Source organism: Sciurus carolinensis, chromosome 6 (genome assembly GCF_902686445.1).
Source record: "Sciurus carolinensis chromosome 6, mSciCar1.2, whole genome shotgun sequence".
Lineage (NCBI taxonomy): Eukaryota > Metazoa > Chordata > Mammalia > Rodentia > Sciuridae > Sciurus > Sciurus carolinensis.
The window spans coordinates 9,757,625-9,780,906 of record NC_062218.1 but is presented as its reverse complement, the minus strand read 5'-3'; the positions used below and the strand labels follow the sequence as shown (position 1 = coordinate 9,780,906).

The window sequence follows — 23,282 nt, the reverse complement described above, 5'->3', positions numbered from 1 at the left end:
GTCAGCAGGCCACAGAGCTTCTGCCCTTCCCTGACAGGATGTCGTCCCCTCTCCCCACCTGGGCGACCCCGTGGGATTCTGGCCCTGTGCTCTGCCCTGTCAGAATGTCTTATAAGTACATTTACACTGTGTAGAGCCTTCTGTGCTGGGCTTCTTCCACTCAGCAGAATACATCCAATGCTGCACTATGTTTTATCATTCATCAATGAGGCATTAAAAGTCAGTAGAATGCCTTGTGTGGATGTGTCACCAGTCGCTTGTCTATTCACTAGTTAATGGACTTTTACATCGTTACTGGTTTTTTGGTATTATGAATGAATTAGTTGTAAACATTTACTCCAGAGATCAACCATGTTTTCTTTTCTCAGGTAAATGCAAAGTGTATGCTTAACTTTTTTTAAAAAACCACAAGCTTCCAAAATCTCCGCACTTTTCCTACCACCACCGATGTCTAAGGGTCTCCGTTTCTCCAAATCCTTGACAGTACTATGCAGTTTCATTATGTTTTTATTTTATTCATTCCAGTAGATGGGTTGTGGTTTTTCATGGTGGTTTTACTTTCCATTTCTAGTGGCTACTGATATTGAACAACTTTTTTATATACTGTTTGCTGTCTGTTTATTTTCTTCGGTGAAGCGTCTGTTGAGATCCTTTGCCATTTGTTAGGTTGAGTCATTCTTAAAGCAGTAAGAGATTTTTTTCCTCTCTCTTCTAGTCTGTACCTTAACTTTTCTTTTTCTTTCTTTCTTTCTTTTTTTTTTTTTGACAGTATATTTCGAAGGCAGAACTATTTCATTTTAAGGTACTATCTAAATTTTTTTCTCTGATGACTATGGTCTCTGTATTATATATTTAAAATATTTGGCTCTTATATTTTCTCCTGGAAATTTTTGTACACCATTAAATCTTTGATCCTTTTAAGTTATTTGTTTATAGTGTGAGCTTCTTTATGTGTATTTCCAAAAATATGTCCAAGCATTGGCAAGACTTTCTTGTCTCCACTGAGTTATTTTATGCACTGGTCAAAAAGCAGTTGACCTTCATATGTGAGTGGACATATCTCTGAACTCTCTATGTACACTTATTCTACATGTCTAGTCTAAGGTGAAGAAAATACTGTCTCAATTACTTCAGCTTTGTGTTAGAACTTTAATGAGGAAGTGTAAGTTGTCCAACATGGTCCTTCCCTATTCACTGTTATATTTAAAAAAATCATTCTAGATCTCCATCTTTGTCACGCAAAATTTAATATCAGTTTCCTCCTTTCTATGAAAACCTCTGTTGGAATTTTGAAGATGATGGCATTGAATATAAAAAAGCAGCAGTTGAGAGAATTGACACCTAGATAGTACTGAATCTTCTGATCTAATGAATGCACATTTTCCTTTAATTATTTACATCATTGTATTATAATTGTCCTTGTATAATTAAAAATTTTTTATTATAGTTATCCATACATATTTCATATAGTTTAATGCTATAAATGGTGTTGTTTTATTTCAATTTCCAGTCATTCACTGCAAGTATGTATTTTAAAAATAGAATTTTCTGTACTGTACTTGTGTTCTGTAACCTTGCTAAGGAAACACTAGTTCTAGTAACATTTTTGGAGATTCTTTAGGGATCTATAAATAAACAATTCCATTGTCTATGAATTAGTTATATTTCTTTCTTCCTAAAAAAAATGTGTTTATTTTCTTTCTTTTATTTTATTCATGTAAAGTTCCCATGCATTGTTAAATATGAGAGGTGAGATGAACAGCCTTGCTGTATGTCCACCATTAGGGACATAATTCAGGTCTTCATCATCAAATGTATTTTGAGCTAAGTTTTTCTACATATGATATTTTTGGATCGAGATGATTCCCTTTTGTTCCTAGTTTGCAGAAAGTTCTTGTTATCATTTTCAAATTGATGAAGAGCTTTACCTTTATTCATATAATCATATTCGTGTTTTTTATTTTTTCTCTTATATGAATTATGTTTATTAATTTTTGTCTATATTTTGGACAATTATTGCATTAAGGGACACACCCCAATTAGTATGTATTTCTGGATTCAGTGTGCTAATGATGAGTTAAGGTTCATTTGTCTCTTCTGATTTGGTAAAAAATTATTCTTTTTAGTTCTATACAACACCAGGATACATGCTAACCTAATCACAATCTCTTCCTTTTATATATATGTATTTAAATTATGTGTATTTCATATAATTATCATACAAATGTTTCTTATTATGGGGCTATGTCCTGATGAATCCATTGTAAATTGAAAGTACATTTAATATACATAACCTACCAAATAACATAGCTTAGCCAAGACTACTTTAAATATGCTCAGAACACATATGTATTTTCCAATAGTTGGAAAAATACCGTGTAATGCAATGCTCATTTCATAATACAGTTTTGAATACTTCTTAGAATTTTGTAACCTGTTTTCAAAAAAATACTGGCAAGATAATGCACTAGAGATTGGTGGTTCCCCTCATGATTCTGCAGCTGACAGGCACTGCAGTTCCCTGTTTAGCCCACATTATGAGAGTGTCAGGCTATATATTGTTAGCCCAGGAAAATATCAAAATTCCACATATGAAGTATGATTTGTACTGAATGTATGTCACTTTTGCACTGTTGTAAATTAAACAAAAATCCTAAGGGTAACCACTGGAAATTGGAGCCATCTATATTTGGAGTTTCATCATTCTTCTGAGTATTTTTTAAAATTTTATCATATATTTCTGTTTTTTTCTTTAAACTTTTTCCATCCTTTTGGATTAATTGAGCTTCTTTTAAAAATGTTGCTTTATCTAAATTATTTTCATGATAATCATAACTCTTTATTTCTAGGTGGATATATCCATTTTTATTTCAGTACTTCTTATATATTGTCAAAACTTTAATATAATAATATGCATTTGTTTTATACTCTGTGCTGTGATTTCATGTTTTTCTTTTGTCTATGTTATTAACCACATAATAGCAGCTACTGTTTTTGTCAATAGATTATCTTTTGAAATGATTAAAATATTTAAGAAATCTTTTCTGTTTACATCAGTTCTAATTATTTCTACTGTTCATTTCTTTGTTACAGATCCATATTACTTCTGGTATCATTTTCTGTCTTCTATAGAATTTTCTTTATTATTTTTACATTGCACTGTCTTTCCTTGAATAGCAAGAAAATGGCAAAGCTTTTGCTTCTTGGAGAACAAGATATTATTTATTTTATTTAATATTTTTTTCAAGTAGGTGTAAAACTTTGGGTTACAGGGTTTTCCCTTTTTGTTCTCAGCCCTTCAAAGTTTGGCTCCATTGTTTTTTAGTTTGCGTAATTTCAAGTGAGAAGTCTATAATTTTCTTAGCTTTATTCTTCTGCAGGTAATGTGCTTATTCTTTCTTTTTGTTTTTTTTTTTTTCTGTCTACCACCATGATTTTATCTTTATCTTTGCTTTTTAATAAAATCAATTTAATAATAATCATTATAGTGATTTAAGTATAACTGTTCTGGATTTTAAAATGATCAGTTTTTAATTTGTAGAACTCTAATATTCTTTGATTTGTCATCTATTTTTGATTTATGTTGAAAATTCTCATTGTCTCTGCAGATATTTCTTCTGCCCTCTTCTCTCATTTTGAGATTCCAGTATTCTAGAGTTCAGACTTCTTGATATTGTTCCAATATGATGCTCTATTCATTTCATCGTGCTCTTATTTTGGATAAAGGGTGTTGATCCATGTTTAAGTTTGCGGTTTCTTTTTTCAGCTGAGTTGCCTTTTGATAAGTGTGTTGAAGGAATTCTTTTTCTCTCATATTACGTCTTTATTATCATATTTTCACTTTTTTTTTGCATTTTTCAATTTGTGGTTTGTTTCTCTTTGCTTATGTCCCCACACTTCATGCATGTTTCCTACCTTTTCTATATTAATGATCACATGTTAATGATTCTATATTAACGTGATAAAAACTAACTTTGAGTTTCCGTGGGTTAGTTTCAATACTAGGTCATTCCAGAATCTGATTCTTTTGATCATTGCTTGACACCAAGTAAATACCACATCCATTGTCTCTGGCAGGCAGTTAATAGACAAACATCAGTAGTTTAACTGCGATGGGTTTTTCTTATTACCATTGTTGTGCTTAGTACACTATAGGACCAAATTTCTCCAGTGGTGTACTCCTGTTACCTTGTGGTTAGTGTGCTGACCTAACTACTCTCTCTGGGGTGACAGAACAGTATTCTTACTTCCCTTACTCCTTTTTTAGCTTTCCATAGTTCCTAATCACCTGTACAGCAGAGGACAATTTTTATAAATGCTCTTGTTCCTCCTTAGAGGTAGTGTGTTATTGCCTGTTATCAGTAGTAGACATGGTGGGGACAGGGAGAGTTCTGAATTCCACAAGTCTAGTCTTAGGATTGTAGATCCTGTCCTCATGGGTCTAGGGTTTAGGACCTCTGTGTCATTTGTACCCTTTGAAGCATGACAGCTGGATTCTGCCTTGTGTCTCTGGTTTTTCTTGTATAGAGAGTGTTTTCCATGCCTCTCCTAATGGAAGTCAATGTCTGCTTCTTTTCTGGTGGGGAATTTAGACCCATGAGGTTTCCCTTCTTCCTAACAGAGGCACCGGTGCTTCTTCCCTCCACCAACAGCTGGTGCTTTCTTGCTTCCTGGTGGTGTGCTGCAGGGTTTCCCCCGTCTGTACTCCAGAGTCAGACACGTTTTGCTTCTTCTATTGCTGCCATCCCAACCACCCCATCAGCCCTGGGTGAAAGTTCTTGTTCATCTACTTTAAAACTTTTGCTTACTTTCATACAAGTCTGCATAGGAGAGCTGGATCTGATACCAGTTGATTGAATTTTTAGCTGTGCTGCTAACTGACCACTTACAAAATAAATTCTCTTTGATAGAAACAGTTTAACTTGCCTCTTTCAAAGTTGGATGGAGACTGAGGTATTGAGAACATCTTTCTAATGATTTTTTAAATATTCAAAACATTTTTTCTCAATATTCATGTTGAGCCTCACATTGTACATTATAATGTTTAAATAAACTTTTCCCCGGACATCATTCATAATTTCTCTTGTGGATTTTATTTTTAAAGTTCCACTGTATAATATGGTGCTGACATGGCATCGGATGCCTCAGAAATGTTTTACAAATTATCATGAACAATAACTTTTTCCCAAATTCATTCATATGAGAACATCGTTATTCATTATAAAATGTTTATCATGAAAAGGAAATATAGAACAGCAATTTAACTGATGAAAATGAGCTGTGTAACAGATGAAATTTTAATCATTTTGTAATGACTGATATTTACACTTTCATCATTATTGTATTTAGCAGTGAAAACATACTCATTGATTAATAATTTGGGTTGGCTTCTGGTGTGTTTCTGTAATGTGACTGCAACACTTTTAGGATCAAGCTCAAAAAATAAGTAATGAAAAATTTTCTTTCAAAAAATTTTTTTGTGTGTGTGCTGGGAATAGAATCCAGGGCCTCACACATGCTAGGCAAGCACCCTACCACTGAGCTGTATCCCCAGCTCTGTAAATATTTGAAAACAAATTTGAGTCAGTAAAATTTCTTGATTAGTAAGTTTCCTAGTATACACCTAGGGAAAATCCAAAAGTTCAGTGATTAGAAAGAATTGCATGCCTGATTATTAGCTTTATATATAAGTTGATATTTTCTTTGGCTTTTTGGAGGACACTGTCTGAGTTGGAAATTTTTCCATGTGCAGCTGTAATCCTTCTTATTTAATTCAGTTATACATCTGAACATAATTCTCATTATCGTTAAAAATATATTTGAATTATTGATATGAGTATTAAAATTATGCATGAAATATAGATTTAAGGACATTAAAATTAAATATATGTTGTCAGTGGTAAGAATAATTAAATCATTTTTATGTGGCAAATGAGTATCAGTAATTTATTTATTATTTTTAATGCTATTGTACTTTTATACCTTTATTTTATTTATTTTTACGTCGTACTGACGATCGAACTCAGTGCCTCACATATGCTAGGTAAATACAACCCAAATATTGGTAATTTATTATTATGTGACAAAAATACTCTCGAACTCAGTGGTTTACAGCAGCTTATGTGCATCCTCTCACGGTTTCTGTGAGCTGTGAGTCAGGCCATGGCTTAGGTGGCCTCTGTCTCCTACCTCTCCCAAGGCCTGAATAGAGAGTTGCAGCCACCTGAGGGCTTGACTGGAGAAGGTTCACTTCTATAATTGGGCCCTGGTTTTTGGTAGCATTGCATTCCTCATGAGTCACTGGGCTGAGGTTCCTGTCCTCTCTGTTGACTGGAGGCTTCCCTGAGTCCTTGCCAGTTGGTTTCTTCAATATGGCACCTTGCTTCATCCAAGTATGGAAGCCCATAAGCACTAGAGTGCATGCTATCCCCATAGGTAGCCTCCTCATGGAAACTAACCCCTCTTAATGCAGTGTTGGTTAGAGGGAGTTTTCCAAAGGGAAGGTATAGAAGGTATAAGGCCATAGACACCAGGATATATAAAGCCATAGACAACAGGATATAGGGATCATCAGGGGCCCTCTCAGAGACCACCCACCACATTCAAATAAGCATTTATTACAAAATCAAGGTAAAATTTGACTCTTGTGCTGACTATTGAACTTCTTTATGTTATAATTAAATTCTTCTAATAATTTGAAACTTATTCATTGTTTATTATTTTTCAGACCAAGTCATTAAAATTTCTTTTCGCCAAAGATATTGTGCTGTAATTTTCCCAAAACATTGTGTTAGAAATACAGAGTAAGAGGAGGTTATTGCAGAATTAATAATAGCTAAATAAGAAAGACCAAGGTGTGATTTTATTCAAATTCTTTCTCTATCATTTATTTTATACCTCTGAGACTCAATTTCTTCCTCAAGTGGAGATAACCATGCCATCCTGTTTGATAGTTTTTACATGTAGTTCCCATAAGATAATAAAAATGGAGTCCTTAATGTATTTTTCTTACATAGTAATTGCTACACAGTGAGATTTATTATTATAATGCCAATCATTAAAGAATGAGAAAGGGCTTGGGTGGTGGCTCAGTGGTAGAGAGCTTGCCTGACACGTGTGAGGCACTGGGTTTGATTCTCATCACCACATATAAATAAATAAATAAAATAAAGACTCATTGACAACTGGAAAAATATTTTCAAAAAAGAATGAGAAATTCCGTCCTATTGATGAAAAACTGTTAAGTCGTTCTTAGTAAACTGAATGCATTATTCGTGCATTTGGGGACTGATTTGCTGGCACAGTAGATTGTTAAGAAATGGTTTCAGCATACAGAGTAGTAAATGGTTAGAATAGTATACTGTTAAATGAAATCAGAATTGATTTAGTTTTACTAAACAGAGATGTCTGTGTTTCTAATTGATACGACAATGTGAATTTAAATTCCTCTCATTGATATTGTGGTGTTACCATTGATAGTTTTCTCAGAAGTAAATTCTAGAAGTAATTTATAATAGAGGATGGGAAAGTTAGAAAGTTCAGCATTACAGCAGTGTAGTACTGAAATAAGGATTAACCAACAGATTGTTTCGAGTGATAATAATTTAGGTTCTGATGGAGTTTTTGTTTCAATTTCCATGGTTGATTTTAAATGAATCTTCTATAATGAAAGCTTTAAAGTTAAAAAAACGTTGAATTTTACAGTGAACAGTCCTTAGAATGTACAAGTAATTACTATTATATTTTTCACATATCAGTGCACTTTGCCAGCCGTTTCTTCACTCTCCCAACAATTCATTGTTTATCCTTTCAAAGTTGTGTACACTGTCTAGACTAAACAGCAAGTTGTTCAGCTTGGGGACTAACCTGTAGAACTCAGTTTATTTTATGGTTCTTTTTTACATAAAACTTAGATCAAGTGGAATGAATAATCTTAAGTGTACTATTTGAGAAGTTCCAGTAAGTGAATTTTTGACCTAAATTTATATGTGCTATCTTATATGTCATAAATCAGTGTGAAAAGAACAGAAAATGGTATTTTGACAACTGGCCAACATTTGTAGAAAATAGTGTTCTCTGCAAGAGCAATTGGCAGGCTTGAATAGACATACTTTATATGTGGAAGATACTGATGGAGAATAACCATGGACATTAGTAATTTGACCAGTGGTGTCTACTTTGCAAATCGTGGATTGTTTTGAATCTTCACTTCCCATTCAGAATACATTCTGTTACTGTGATTCTTTCTGAGACTATCTGACTTGCTGATTCACCTATGGGATAAACTGAACTTGAACTTTGCATTATTTCAAGTGCAGACATTGAGCACCTTTTAAAACCCACATCCTGCAGTGCCTGAAGTTTCAAGGAATTAATTCAACTTGTATGGTGTATGGGGGCATCCTGTTGACAGAAGACCTTTATCAAAGCAGCACATGCATTATAGCACAAAAAGAAAAAACACTTGATATATAGCAATTCTTTAAAACTGTCGTAAAGGAAATTCTTTATATAAGATAAGTAGCTGGCCAAGAGATTTGAATATATAACATTGTGAGCAGATCTTTGAGAATTTGAACTGTTGTCCTTTTGAACATAAGCTCTTCTATTAATTTTGGAGCAGAAACTAATGTAATATGGATAATGTTTCGCCAATATTAAATTAAAACATTTTAAATTTTTACCTTCAGGCACGTTTCTTTCACCATTCTTCTTCTAAGTCTGAGCCTTAAGGGATATAGTCCCATGAAGGAGACAGGAGAGATTTCCTAGAGGAAAGAAATACCTTTGGATCTCAGGTTGATTTCTGGAACTTTTAGCAAGACAGAGGCATAAATGGCATGGACGTGTATAGTCAGAACAAGAGTTTCCGGTTTCCTTATTCCTTTGCCTTCTGTGTTCCGAATCCGCAACCAAGACTGGCAGATTAGACTCCAGAGTTGCCTATCAGAGTCCAAGTCAGACAATAAGAAGCAGAGAGCTCTCATTTTCTGCCCAGTGAGTATTGGGAAAAGGGAGAGAAAAGTGTCGGAAGGAGGCCTCAGACATGTGTCCTCACTTTCCCCTAAAGTCCTGGAAGAAGAGGCTGTAAATCTAGGAGAAAGCCAATGGCCTAGGGCTCTTCCTTGAGAATCAGGGAAGAGCTTGCTTCACATGCTGCCTGATAAGAACAGACTCATCAACTAAAATGCCAAGGCTTTCTCTGGCACAGTGCCTGCCCGTTGTAGCCCTCTATCGCCACCTGAGGTCCCCTTAAGGAATGTCCCCTTAAGGAATGTCCCCTTAAGGGAATGTCGTAAGCTGGAATACAGGGTGTGGGAGTCTGCTGGGATGTTTCCTGGAGGGTTTGCAAAGGTCCTGCCATGACCCTGATGAGGGGGAAACAGGCAGGTGTGGAGAGAAGGTTGCTTTGACCTGGATCCTTGTAGACCTCACAAGACCAGCGGCGCCGTATGGTTCCTTCACCAGGTGCAAGGAAATGACCCCGACTCACCAGTCAGAAGAAGGCTGTGAAGTCTTGCTGTCCTCTGGCTTCTGTGGTGATAGCTGGTGCAGGGCACCAGCAGCCCTGCAGACCCAGAACTGAGGAAACCAGAATTCAGAGCTGGTCTCCCTGTCCTTGCAGACTGGTCATCAAAGCATCCTGTGCCAGGGTGGCAGGAAGAGGCCAAGGCCCATGCTGGGAAATGCTGAATATGGATTCCAGACCTAGAGGCAGACTGCGCTGGACCGTCCCGCTAGGGTTACTGTTACAGTGAAATTTGATTATTCATCAACAATGGCGGGGGGCGGGGTTAGGCTCAGGAAAGGAGAATTTTTCTGGGGAAGTAAGAGGGGTGTGTGTGTGTGTGTGTGTGTGTGTGTGTGTGTGTGTGTGTGCGTGCGTGCATCTGCCTGTTCTGACACGTAAGTGTAAGTACATCTGAGACTTCTCATAGTTTTCTTTGTTGTTTTTGTAGTTAAATTATTCAAAACTATGTATTGTACTGCAGTAAAAGCTGTAGCTACTTTATCATGTGTGTACATTCAGTCTGTAAATCACCAGTACAGTCATTTCAGTGTCTTGCTTTTCCTCTCCCCATTCCTCAGAATATCTTTGGGAAAACCTCATTGGAGAGAAAATTAGTGAGATCTGCTGCCACCCTACAATTCCTGAGTCTGAACATGGGGGGATCCAGCAGCCTAGATCCTGCTTTTCCTTAAGTGTCAGGAAAGAATACTACTTGAACTTTGAATTTTTTTTCCACCAAGAATATAAAAATAGGTTTATTCATTTATTTATTCATTTGGTTCTTTTAAATTCTACATACATTCTTCTCTCATGTTCCCAACAGCTGGCAGCTGGCTTAATCATATTAATGAAATATTCACTGAATTTCTGCTATACAGATATTTTTATGTAGGGTGTTCAGGGAGCAGTGCACAACCCTGCCCACAAGGAACCTGAATCTAAGAGGGAAGGGAAGCAGCAGAGGTCATTTATAAACCTTTCAGCAGGCTCTGAAAGGGAGAACGAATAGGTCTTGGAGAAGAATGGTGGCTTCTTTTCTCCATTCATCACCTCCACAGGCACAGTGCTATGCTGTGAAGAGAAATCCTGCTGTAACCACAGACCTGGTGTTTTTGCTTGTAATTTTACTATGCATGTCACTGACACTTAAGGCTTGATTTTAACTGGCAGATGAGCTGTACCATTATCATGTATAATGTGCTGTCTTAGATAGCCTCTTGTGCACTCTTTTATTTTGTTGAGCTTTCTTATTCCAATATTTCCTTCCACTTCACTGCAACAGGGCTTAGATAAGGTTAAGAATGCAGGTACCTGAGCCTGAGCCAGCCAGCCTGGTTCAAATCAAATTCCCCACGTAGCAGCTGTGTGATCTAAATACTGTGACTTAATGATGCATTCAGATAATAAATTGAAGAATTCATGGATGTCCCTACATCAATATTAAAGCCTGTAAGTATATATCTAGACACATCATAATCAATACATTATCTTCTTTCCATCTGCCCATCCTTCCATCTCTCGTACCTTGTTTTTTTATGGCTAAGTAATTTCCATGCTGTTTGATAAGTAAGCATGTTATAAAGAGCCACAATCACCTACCAAAATAATGACACTTCTGTGATCGGTTTTGTTTTATTTGGTACTGGGAATCAAATCCAGGAGCCTTTGGCCTCTGAGCTACATGCCCAATTTTCTTTTTTTATTATTTTTCATTTTGAGACAGGGTTTTGCCAAGTTGCCCAAGTGGTCCTAGAACTTGCCATCCTCCTGCCTCAGCCTCCCTGGGATTACAGGTATATGCCACCACACTGGCATATCGTGGGATTTAGATACAGGGTGGAAGCAAAAGGATGAACAATACCCGTGACACTTATCTTCCCTTAATAAATCTTTGAAACTCTCCTGAGAGATTTTTTACTGAGGTAGCATTTCCCATGTTTATCCCATTTCTGTTTTCACATGATAAGTTTCTTCCCAAGCATTAGTTTTCTTCTTTTTTTATAATCCCTCTTTTCTAAAGTGTAGAGAATGTGCTTCCATTCCTGCTCAACATAAATTCCTGGCTCAGAATGAACTGCATCCCTGCATCCTGCTTAGTGAATAGACTCAAGTCTCCAGGACTCCCAAGGTCCTGCCCGTCTCCTGCCTCTGCTTTTAGCAGGCCTCGTGGAATTCCCCTAACCTTAAGAGATGAGCACTGAGCATCCCTTTCAGACATAAATTCAATCTGATTTTAATAAGCACACATTACTTTTATGTATTAAATCCAATTTGATTAAGAACATTCACTGTAGCTGTAAGTTAAAGTGTCCCCTTCCTCCCTCCCTCCTTTCTTTCCCTGCCCTTCCCTGTACCTGACCTATGGGGACTGGATCTGTAAAGGTGCTGTCACCTGCTGAGTTCTCCTGTCGTTGGTCTCTCTTGTTGGGTTCAGGGGAGAGGACCTTTGAGGACAAGCGTTTGCCTGTTCTCAGCCAGCCACTAGCCCTCCATCATGAAGGCATCCTGGTGCTGCCCGGGGCCCCTCTGAGTGCTTTCTGAGGTTCTGCTTAGATCCTGATGCAGTTTTCATGAATGACATATACAGGGGATTCCCTCTCCCAAATTGCTTCTAGCAAAAAATACGCCTGTCACCTCTCATTTCCAGGGTCTCCTTGCTCCCCAGTTGCCCTTGGGAGCAGGACCCCATCCGAAGGATCCAGCACAGTTAATTTCAGTGTGGTCCAGGTGGCTGATGGGAACTTGACTCTTCCTTGCCAATCTCACCAAGAAAGGACGAAGCAGACTGACTTAATCCTATGGCCTCTCCTCACCCTGCTCCCTGCTGCCTGTGTTTTCAGATGTCTCCAGACAGCAGGGAAGTGTGACCTCCCTGTGCATGTGTGACCCCCATCCAGGCCCAGGACCACTCACAGGTCTCCCAAGAGCACTTTAATTTTGCTCCATGCTGGGGTGTCAGGGTGGGCTCTTGGCTGTGCAGCTCAGCTGGCAGCAGGGGACAGTGAGAAGCTCTCTCCTCTCTCACAGCCACCCTTGTGTATTCAGCGTGATCTCAGAGACCTCATCAGTGGCATGAGGGGGACAGAGGAGGAGCCTTCCTCTCTCTTCTCCCAGCAGGAGGAAGATCAGAGAACTCACCTTTAGCTTGGGGAGCAGGTGGCTGTCGCTCTCCTGAGCATGGGAACCTCCTTTGGATGAAGTATTCACACAATAGAAAGGACTCCTTTCCTCCTTCTGTTGTACCAATAAGTTGCTGCGTGAAGCCCTGCTATTTGAATGGTACACTTGACCTGACCAAATCTATCATCAGAGTGGTCATGGTGGAGGAACCATTTTAACAGAATTGGGAAAAAAAAATTGGGGATTATAATCCATTTACAGTTGGTTATGTAGCATAAAAAACAACTGATATAAGATCAGAAGACTCTATCAGAGTAGTTTAGTCTCTTAGGGATTTTCTGAGATCATTAATAGCTGTCAGTTAAAACAGCATTTGTCAAATAACATCTTAAATATAAGCATTTGCTTTTATTATAATAATGATGAAAGTAAACATAGTAATGGCAATATTTCCTCCCAGTTCAATATATAGAGTAAGTAAAATAATAGAAGTGAAAATGATACACTCATACTAATATTAGTTAACATTTAATGTTAATTTTAACACATTAGATCAGAAATTTGAAGTTTCTTGTTTTGAATTGATTAAGCTTATTTTTCATTTTCATTTTTTCCACAATTTTCATGTAATATCTATATCTGGGTACATGGTAACTTGTTTTTTTTTGTTGTTGTTGTTGTTTTTTGAACCTAGCAGTACTTAACCACTAAGCCACATCCCCTTTTTTATATTTTATTAGAGACAGGGTCTTGCTAAGTTGCTGAGGATAACTTTGGACTTGTGACTCTCCTGTCTCAGCTTCCCTACCCTCCAGGATTACAGGCATGCATTACCACACCACGCCATAGTCACTTCTTAATGATACATGTCTTCTCTTCCTAAATCTGCATTTTGTAGGGATTTGAAGTTTTAGATATAATTTGTAGATGTAATTTCTTCAGCAAGAATGATTCTGGTATCTATGAAATTCTCATTATTGAGAATCCCATGAAATGAGAGAGAGCTTTAAAATAAGTTCTTCAAATACGTTTCATTTCAGTAATACAAATCTGTGTGCAATTATAACTAAGCTCCCATTGATCAGCTCAGTTATCTTGTTTAGAAACTGTAGATATGATAGGCTACATTGTAACTTCACAGCCAGATATGTGGTGCTATTTCTGCTACGCGTCCATTTGGTACTTTGTACTTGGGTGAGTTTATACAGTTGTATTCAGAATGAGGTCTAGGGATGGATAGCAAGGTCCTGGACATTTCCCCATTAAAAGCTGCAGCTGGGATCTTGTTTGTAGTAGCTTCATCTTCACCAGTGGTGGCCTTGCTTTCCTCCTGGCTGGGTGTTACTTGCTTTGCTTTTCTGCATGTGCTGGACAGCTCTCCCTGCCCATCAGCCGTCACTGCTTACAAACCTGCGGGTGTATTTTAGACATACCTGCGGTACTGCCACAGCAGCCCACACTGAGTGATGATGCATTCATCAGTGAAATCCCCCCATGTGGGTTGGAACTGCCATCTACCGAATCTTTTAATGAAATGCTTGTCCACCAGGGGCTCAGTGTTCTGCAGTGTTGAGATGGCTTCCCTCTCATCTCTGATCTTCCTGAGTTCTCTCTGTAGGTACACACAGAGGTATTTGGTCTCAGCGTATAGGTGTATTTAAAACTCATTAATAAAACCTCATTGTCATTATTTCAAATGTTTTAGGGACAACTTAATTGAACTTTGAAGATTAGACTTTCATCATTGTTAAAATGTCATATTCTGGAAATAGTAGATAGAGAAAGTAATTGAAATACATACAGGATAAAAAAAATGTGTCCAGTACATAAGCAAGTATAAAGGAAAAACATCTACAAATGAAAGTTATATCCTATTTTATTAACAATTTTCTGATAGCCATACTAAATTTTATTTTTAAGATAATTATGTAGATTCTTGTAGGATTTACCTGGATCAGTGAATAAGCATAGCCCTCAGTGATTTGAATATGATGTGAAAATTGTAGCTTCATTTTAAAGTCTTGTTAATTTTTCAGTTAGAATGCTTATTAAAATGTTTGTTCTAAAACAGATGTGGACTGTTTTAGAAAGTGGATGCGGACGTGGAATGAGATATATATATCACCAAAAATATCAGTTGCTAGGGAGATATGTGGAGATGTACTTCAGTTTGTGCAGGAACCAATTAAGAGTAGAAATATTCAAATACATTTCGGTAACAAGTGGTGATGGGGGGAGAAGGTTAGTTAAGCTTCTAAAATGAAAACTTAGCAGAGATCACAATCAGAAGATTGTGTAAATGTTCCAGAGACTGTTGGCTAAGGTAGAGCTTCATGTTTCACTTTGTTCTTGAAAAATATAGTACAAAGAATATTCTACAAGACATGTGATTAAATGGCTATATTATGAGGTGTATTGGATGTGGGGGGAATAATGGTAGTTCTGGGTGCTTTTGGTTTCATAAAGCAGTAAAAAAAAAAAAAATTAATTAATCATGGAAATTCCTTATCTGATGTTTCCAGAAAGTCAATTGACTTCAGACATGGTTTGATCAGGGCACCAGTAACTTTCTATGTGAATACCTTTACTTTGCCCTGTGCTAAAAATCAGTTTGATCATCGACTGACTTCCCTTATCACTTAAAAAAAAAAAAAAAATGGCTCACAAGGTCTGGCGCTCACATTTTTCAAATTCATCCAAACAAAGGAGCCTTTTCTTTCTTGCTCATCAAACAAAAGTGTTGAGTTTTGCAGTATTTCCCTTTCTTAGCTTTTGTCTTCTTCTGAACTGTTCCTTGAGGCCAGATGTCTTGCCTGGATTGGTTTAGACTTGAATGTCTGCCCATCAGAATCCCAACACAGTGATCCAGTCAGTTCAGAGCAGAAGCTAGAGTCAATAACAAATGAGACGGGGAAGCAGTAGATGCTTAGAGCCCATGGGTCTGCTGCTGGGGAGAACAAGAAGCTGGGGATACAATCAGGGGCCATGTCATGTCAGACTTAGGAGAGTTGACAAGCCTGCAGTTTATAAAAGGACTCATTTGCAAACTCACCTCTTAAATAATTTTTTCACAGAATTAAAAATGATACAATTTAATCTGAACATTAAGTAGGGCTAGACTTACAAAGATTTCAAATCAAGAGTAATGATAATGCTATGAGATGATAACGAATATACTTATTTTTTTTGGATTTCTGCCCCTCAGTTGCCATCTCATCTTTATTAAGATATCAGCTTTCTTAGTGAGGACTACTTGGTCCACCACCAAAGAGCAGGACCTTACCCAGCAATCCTGTTCACGTTCTCTGTTTCCATTTCGCCTGTGCCTGGACATTGGTATTTTGCCGATTCATTTCTGTGTGCATTGTTTGCTTTGCTCCTCTAGAAGCCAAGTTCCACAGGAGCAGGGATTTTTAACTGTTTAGAACACTGATAGAATAGTGTTTTCTTTCAGTTAGGAGCTTATTAAATATTTGATGGATGCATTTCCATATGCCATCTTCCCGCCTTTTAGAAGCGCTTGAGGTTTGTGAGCATACTGTGGTAGCAAAGGGTTTAAAGAAGATCATTGGGGACAAAAACATACCTGTTTCAAAATGACATCCGATGATATCTTTTTCTCCTTTTCCGCTGCTTTTTACTTCAGTACACAATTTAATTTTTTTTTTTAATTTTAGGCCATTGTAATTATACACAATCATGGGGTTCATTCTGACATTCATAAATGCAGGTAACACAGTTATTTTCCATTTCAGTCCCCATTATTCCCCTTCCCACCCACCTCACTCCCCCCTCCCCTTCCTCTACTCTGTTGGCCTTCCTTCTGTTTATTTATTAGTGTCTCATTGATCACTGGCTGTATGGATTGGAATGCATTGTGGTGTCTTCTCACATCCACCTCCTGGAATTCAGTCAAGTGTCTTCCCCAGTTTTTCCCATTCAGTCCCCCTTCTGCTCTACTATTCTCCCTTCATTTTTTGCAGGATCCCCTTTCTTTTTATTTACTTTTTATTTATTTGTTTTGGCTTCTGTGTACGAGAGAAAGCATTCAATTTCTAACCTGAGACCTTTCCCACGTCCCACCATTCAGTCAGGGACAGCCTACCTGTAGATTCAGGGTCTAGAAAGAGTATCCGCTATCATGCCAGAAACGGTAGAGGAGCAGTGGAGTTCAGGATGCTGTCAGCTTGGTAATCAGACCCTCCTGTTGTGGAAATGGGGGATTCATAGTTGTTCCTCTTTACCTGTATATAACGAAGGCCAAGGTCAAAGTTTAGGGCGGCTGGAAGTTGTGTGAGGAGGTTTGTATAAGGTTTGCAGTGCATTCCATCAGGCTTTTAATTTCTCAGTGTCTCCTACAGATTCCTAAGAGTGACTTGTCCCTAAGAAACCCAATAAATGTTTGTTGACTCAATATAAAATCCTCATGTATTTAGAGTAATCGTTTCTAAACATGCATTTCATTTTAAGATGACTTTTTATGACTTGAAGTGTGATAAGCATTTATAATTTCTCACACAAGCTATACTAAAGTTCAGATGATCCGTGTAAAATAAAACATTTTATATTTATATATATAATAACTATTTTCTTCAGTTCATATTGCAAAGTATGTCTTTCTATAAAAATAGGTCCCTAAGTACTAAAATGAGATGTTGACTAATTTACCCTAGGATTTTAAGCTTGCATTTAAAGTGGTATGACAATACTTAATTAGCTAATTTAAGAGGTTCATTGCTTTTCATTTTAATCAATAGAGTACCTGTATACACACATACACCCACATACACACACCAGCAATTTAGGGTTGCTTTGCAAATTACAATCATGCCTCACAATAAGCATTAGAAACTAAGTTGTTTTTCAAGTTAATGATTTTTCTGACATGACACAATTGATATAATTGCAAATTATGTTTTATAGTAAATGGAAAGTATGCTCATTTTTAATTTAGAAATCAACATTTGTTAAAAGTAGTAATCCACATTTAAACATTTAATGCAATGCACATTTAATTTTCAAAACATAGCTTCAGGCAACAGTTGACATTTTCTTATATTTATCAGATTGCCATTCAAAATTGAACTAAAAATTAATTTGCTATATAGTAAATCCTCAAAAAACTTATGAACATCATCCTACATTTCACAACCATCCTTAATGAAGGCCTTTCTTCTCTTTTGTAATGTCACAGTTATTGTTAATTACTTTTTAAGCTTATGTCATAATCTTAACAATTTAACTCAAATTAACATGGTAGCTTGGATGGCATCATTAGCAAAAGCTCAGAAAATGTTCTTAATATCATTTAAAACAACTGCATTGGGTACCAAATATGATTTTCTATGTAAAATACATTGTAGGCAAATACTTGCTATATTAAAGAATATGAAGTTCAAGTTGGATGAATATGATCTTATATTTAATTGCTTATATTTAAGATGCCACATTTGTCAGGAGAAATTTGTTTTCTCGTTATTTACCTAGGAAGGTATTGTCAGGTTTTATACTCTTGCCTCAGGGTCCTATACTTCCTTTGAAACATTTACTGAACCAGTAGGGTCAGATTTCCAGTTGCTATTCTTTCTTAAGATCTCTTCTTCAATCAAGAGCTGATAGAAGTTTTCTTACAGCAGGGCCCAGTGACCTCCCCCATACTCTCTGCCCTTTCAGTTGTTATTCATTACACCATGCATTTGAAATAATGTGCCAGTAATTTTTGTTTATGGTTTTTGGTTTTGTTTTGTATTCCCTGTAAATTGTGACACTTATGGAGCTGTGACCAATTCTTCATCTTGGTTTAGAAAGGCTTTCCCAGTCCCCTTGTGTATGCCTGGCAATAAATCAATATTTGGAGATGACAGGGAAGTCCCGTTTTTTTATTCATAGACCCATGACCCAGAGACGTGTGGCCCACCCTGACTCATGTCTTCCCTTCCCTGGCAGCGTATGAATTTCGACACTGACTTATTCTTTCATCATTTGTCAAATTCATCTTTATGGGTTCCCAATGGTAGTGAATAAAGTCAGAGCGAGGTAATGGGATTATGAGTGTGCATCTTAATTTTTGAAATAAGCTTCTCAGTATATATTCTAAGTGAAGATTACCAAACAGAATCCTGTGAATTTACTGCTACACTCGCATGCTTTAGAATTTTGAGCTTGAAAACTGTAATAATCACTCAGAATTCATCTTTATGCCCTGTTATATTAGATATGGCTTTGCATCACTTTAAAAGTGATGTAATTCTGTGGAATGCTGGAATAAATGAGTATTCCATTTAGAGTTTGACATTGAATTGTCCCAAGAGGCTTTAAAATAAGGGAGCCATAAACACCACATCAGGAAAGCGTTCACTTTCCCTGTCCTTATCAGAGCAAAATTAGTGCTTTCAGTTTTACACAAACACGCAGAATTTAGCACAATGCTCAACCTACATCACCACAGTGAAGTGTGTTTCCAGAATCCTCTTTGCACTGTGTAGAAAGAGGACTGACAGAGCCTCCAGCAGCCTCAGTGGGGATCATTCTGGAGGCTTTCCCTTCTGATTGGGCTTGTACTGTTAGTGGCTCAAGATAATTTCCTTAGTGTCTTCTTGAATGTGTTACTTGTAGTTGCTAATAATCTCATTTCCACTTTCAACACTTTTCTCAGTAATACATATTAAACCAATAATGCATATAAAGCTAATTCTTAACCACCATGTTTCTGGTGAGACGAATCTTGTGTGATGTAAACATGTTTATTATTTCTGTACAAATTTATTTGTAAATGCTTTAAAACCATGTTCTGATGAAAAACAAGAGGAGGATATGATCTTTTTAAAGAAGAAATCCTGATACCAGATTTGGCATGTATGGGCAATGGCTCATGGGTCCATGATTTTGTGTGTGCAATGTATGTTCTCCATGTCTTACCCATAGTTGGGAGATGTACAAAGCCTTGAAAACCAGAAACTCCTTCTTGGGTTCATGGAAGTCTTTTAGGGGCAGTCTGACCTGGACTAATGTAGCTATGTGTAGTCATTGTTTATCCTACATAATGTGGATATTCATAATTTTTTTCTTAAAAATATCACTTTATTTGATTAACCATGCTGCCCAAGACCTAACTGGGACAATCACATTAAAAAAAATGGTAGATCCACCTTTACATTGAAGACTGGAACCTCCATAATTCCAAGGACTCAGATAACCAACTCTTGGTACATATAAAAGATGAGGGTCAGTAGTTGCTTTTACTAAGAAAATGACAGATTTAGAGAAGTGTTACTGTGGTTAAGAAATGCAGAAATTGTGATTCATGTTGCAAATTCTGGTGAATGACTGTGGTTTACATTTTTTCAATGTCTCTGCCTGTGGTAGAGAGATGGAAGAAAGCAGAGGCAGCTATTTGGCAGGGCAGATATTAAATAGGAACCATCTAGTTGTAACAGAAACCAACTTCTGGCAGCTCTGAAGAACACAACGGAACAGTTGGCATGAACCTGCTTGAAGACCCAGAGCTACAGAATAGCCCCAAGAGGTCTGACTCCAAAGGAAGCATTCCCAGTGAAGGCTAGGGTTAGTTTAGGGCCTGATTGATGTCCGTCTGCATTGTGCTGGGTTGTGATTTCCAGTTTCTACTCTGCTCCCTCCAGATGGTAAGCTCCGGGGCACGCACTCTCTGTGTTCAGTTTCCCCATTCCTCAAACATCATCTGCCTGGTGGTGGGTGTTCATTAAGTATTTGGCAATAAGTAAATGAAGTATGTTTAGTTGTGGTCCAGTGACTCAAAGTCTGCACATTATGTTTTAAGTCTCTGATGTCTAACATCGTGTGGTTCAGTTGGGAAAAGGAGGAAGTGCCATGTGTCTCTAGAGGTTGTAGCAGAAGCCTTTTGGCTAGGGAAGCAGGACTTGGTTTGAAACCGTAGTGCTCCTGATGTCCCACCCAGTTTCTAATATACCATGGTCTCCTCTCTGTGATGAGAATTTCTCTTTTAGGGAGCCGCTCTTACTGGTGGAAATATTTCTTATTTCCTTTTTATCAAAGTGAAAAATAAGTGGGAGAATCACTGTTGGAAGGGGTGTAAAATTTACACAGAATCATGAATAATGGAAGTTACTTTATAGGCTTAGTGGTTCTAGAATGTCTGTTTTCATGTATATCAGAGAAAAAACAGGCCACACATTTTAGTTAGTCAAGTAGACCTCTGGGAATAGGCAAAAGTAACTGTGGTGTCTCTGCTCATGTCTTAGGGTGTGCAAATGGCAGATGAGGGGCTGGGGTTGTGACTCAGTGGCAGAGGGCTTGCCTAGCACATGAGAGGCACAGGGTTCAATTCTCAGCACCACATATAAATAAATAAAATAAAGGTCCATTGCCAACTTAAAAAAAATTTAAAAGATGGCAGACGAAGTTCTGAGTGTTGTATAGCTAGCTTTTCATACCCAAATCTACAACGATCACTAAATTGGCAGTTCTTAGGTTATATTAGATAGTAAGCGCACATTTTCCCAGATTGCCTGTAACTCCTGTCATTTGCTCACAACTCTGTACTGGATGCTGGTGCCCCCTTTTCTATGGACTCTGTGACGTAATGCTAACATTGATGGCAAAAGAAATGGGTGCTTATGAATACTGCTTAGAATAAAAAAGTTATCAAAATGGTTCTAAAATTAGAAGTACTTAGACAAACTGAATTTTCATTTATCAAAGTAGGAAGTCAAGAGAAAATGTCTAATTGGATAAAGCAATTATTATTGACATATTATTAAGAGATGTGTAAGTAACCGATAGAAAACACAAGTAAGTCTTGAAGTCACTTGTGCTAACAGGAAATAAATGTGGAAGTAGAAGAGGAAGGAAAGAATTGCTTTTCAATAGAAAAACCTTCTGAACTGTTTTTCACTTAAATATTTGCAGTACCTTAACATATGAAATTTTAAAAGAGGGGATGTAAGCACTGATCTAGTATAGCAAGTTGATTTAGGATTTTAAGTGTTTATTTTTATTATGAGTTCATGTGTATCCATTAGCAACTTGGAATCACAGGAAAGCACACGGACAAAATCACCTGTGATCTGTTCATTCAATGCTCCACTAATAAAAATGAATTTAGGGGGAGTGATTGGTGATCATGTTTTCTTTTAGGATAATATCCTCATGATGATAAACATCAACATAATGGTAGCTAACATTTGTGTTCATTAGGATAGGCGTCCTCCTAAGTGGTTTATGACATCCCCAGGAACCACAGAGATAAGTGCTTTTATAGCCCCCTTGTTGGAAATGAGGGAACCTAAACCCAGCATGTTAAGAAGCCACATTGCCACATTGTCATCGATGGCAGACTTGGGAAATGAACAGGGAAGGAATGAGCAGGAGCAAGGAAGGATTGTCTGTCCATCAGGCGACGACTGAATGAGTTCTACCTTATTAAACATATCTTGGGTATCTTATTAAAGATATCTTGGATATCTTTGGTTACTTTAAAGTTCCTTTAGGTATCTGTCCTGTATCCAGAATAATATGTGGACTCTGGTTTTCTGTTCCTGTTAATTTTATTTGCTTTAAACTGTTAGAGGTGTAATGCATCTTTTAAAAGTGTCTTAAGTGACTCAGGAAGCCGAGGCAGGAAAATTACAAGTTTGAAGCCAGCCTCTACAACTTAGGACAAAATTAAAACTTAGTCTCAAAATTAAAAAAATAAAAAGAGTTGGGGTACAGCTGAGTGGTAGAATGCCCTTGAGTTTAATGCCTGGCAGTGCAGACAAAATAAAAATGTCTTAAAGTAATTTTTGAACAGTTTTAGAGCCATGAAAAAGTTGAGAAGACAGTACAGAGAATTCCTATATACCACACAGCAGGTTCCCCCTCTTAGGAACATCTTGCATTAATGTGCTACGTAATTATAATTACAGGTCAGTATTGATACATTGTTGGTTGAAGTTCATACTCTCGTTAGGCTTTCTTAAGTTTTACCTGATGCTTTCTTCCTATAACAGGTCCCTATCCAGGACACTACGTTGCATTTAGCTCTCATGTGCCATTTGGCTTCTCTTGTTCAGGAAGCTTCTCTGACTTTCCATGTTTTAATAACTTTGACAATTATGAGGCATATTGATCGGGAACATTGTAGGATGTCCCTTTAATGGAATTTGTCTGATTGAGTGAGTAATTTGGAATTCTTTTGCATGGGAATTTCTTTTCTCATTTTAAAAATTATTCAGTCATTTATTTGATAGGGACTCTTGGATATTTATCTTATACTTTGTTATACTCCAGTGCTACTATGTCTTTTTTTGCCTTGTATTTTGCCATTTTTATTGACAGATAAAATTTTACATCATCATGGAATATATTGTGATATTTTGATACATTGTTACAATGTGTAATGAATGACTCAGGGTATTTAGTTTATCTATCAAACATTTACCATTTCTTTGCATTAAGAACATTCACAATCCTCTCTTCTAGCACTTTTGAATTATAACTCTGTTGTGTTGCTAAAATTGTTCTAGCTTTGGTCAAAGAGGCTCTGTGTCCTGCATATCTCTGACATATCTCTGCCTATTGACTAATTAATAGCACTTCACTAATTAATTTCACTTCACTCTCTGCCTCTACTAGATGCTTCAGGCTCATCTTGTGTTTTCCTTGCCCCAGT

General features: G+C 37.1%; 1 protein-coding gene across 2 annotated transcripts in view; it reads left to right on the top strand.

The window, feature by feature from the left end:
- Positions 1 to 23,282, top strand: part of Ctnnd2 (catenin delta 2) — an 856,033-nt gene that overhangs the window by 59,682 nt on the left and 773,069 nt on the right. The gene's annotated exons all lie outside the window — the stretch shown is intronic.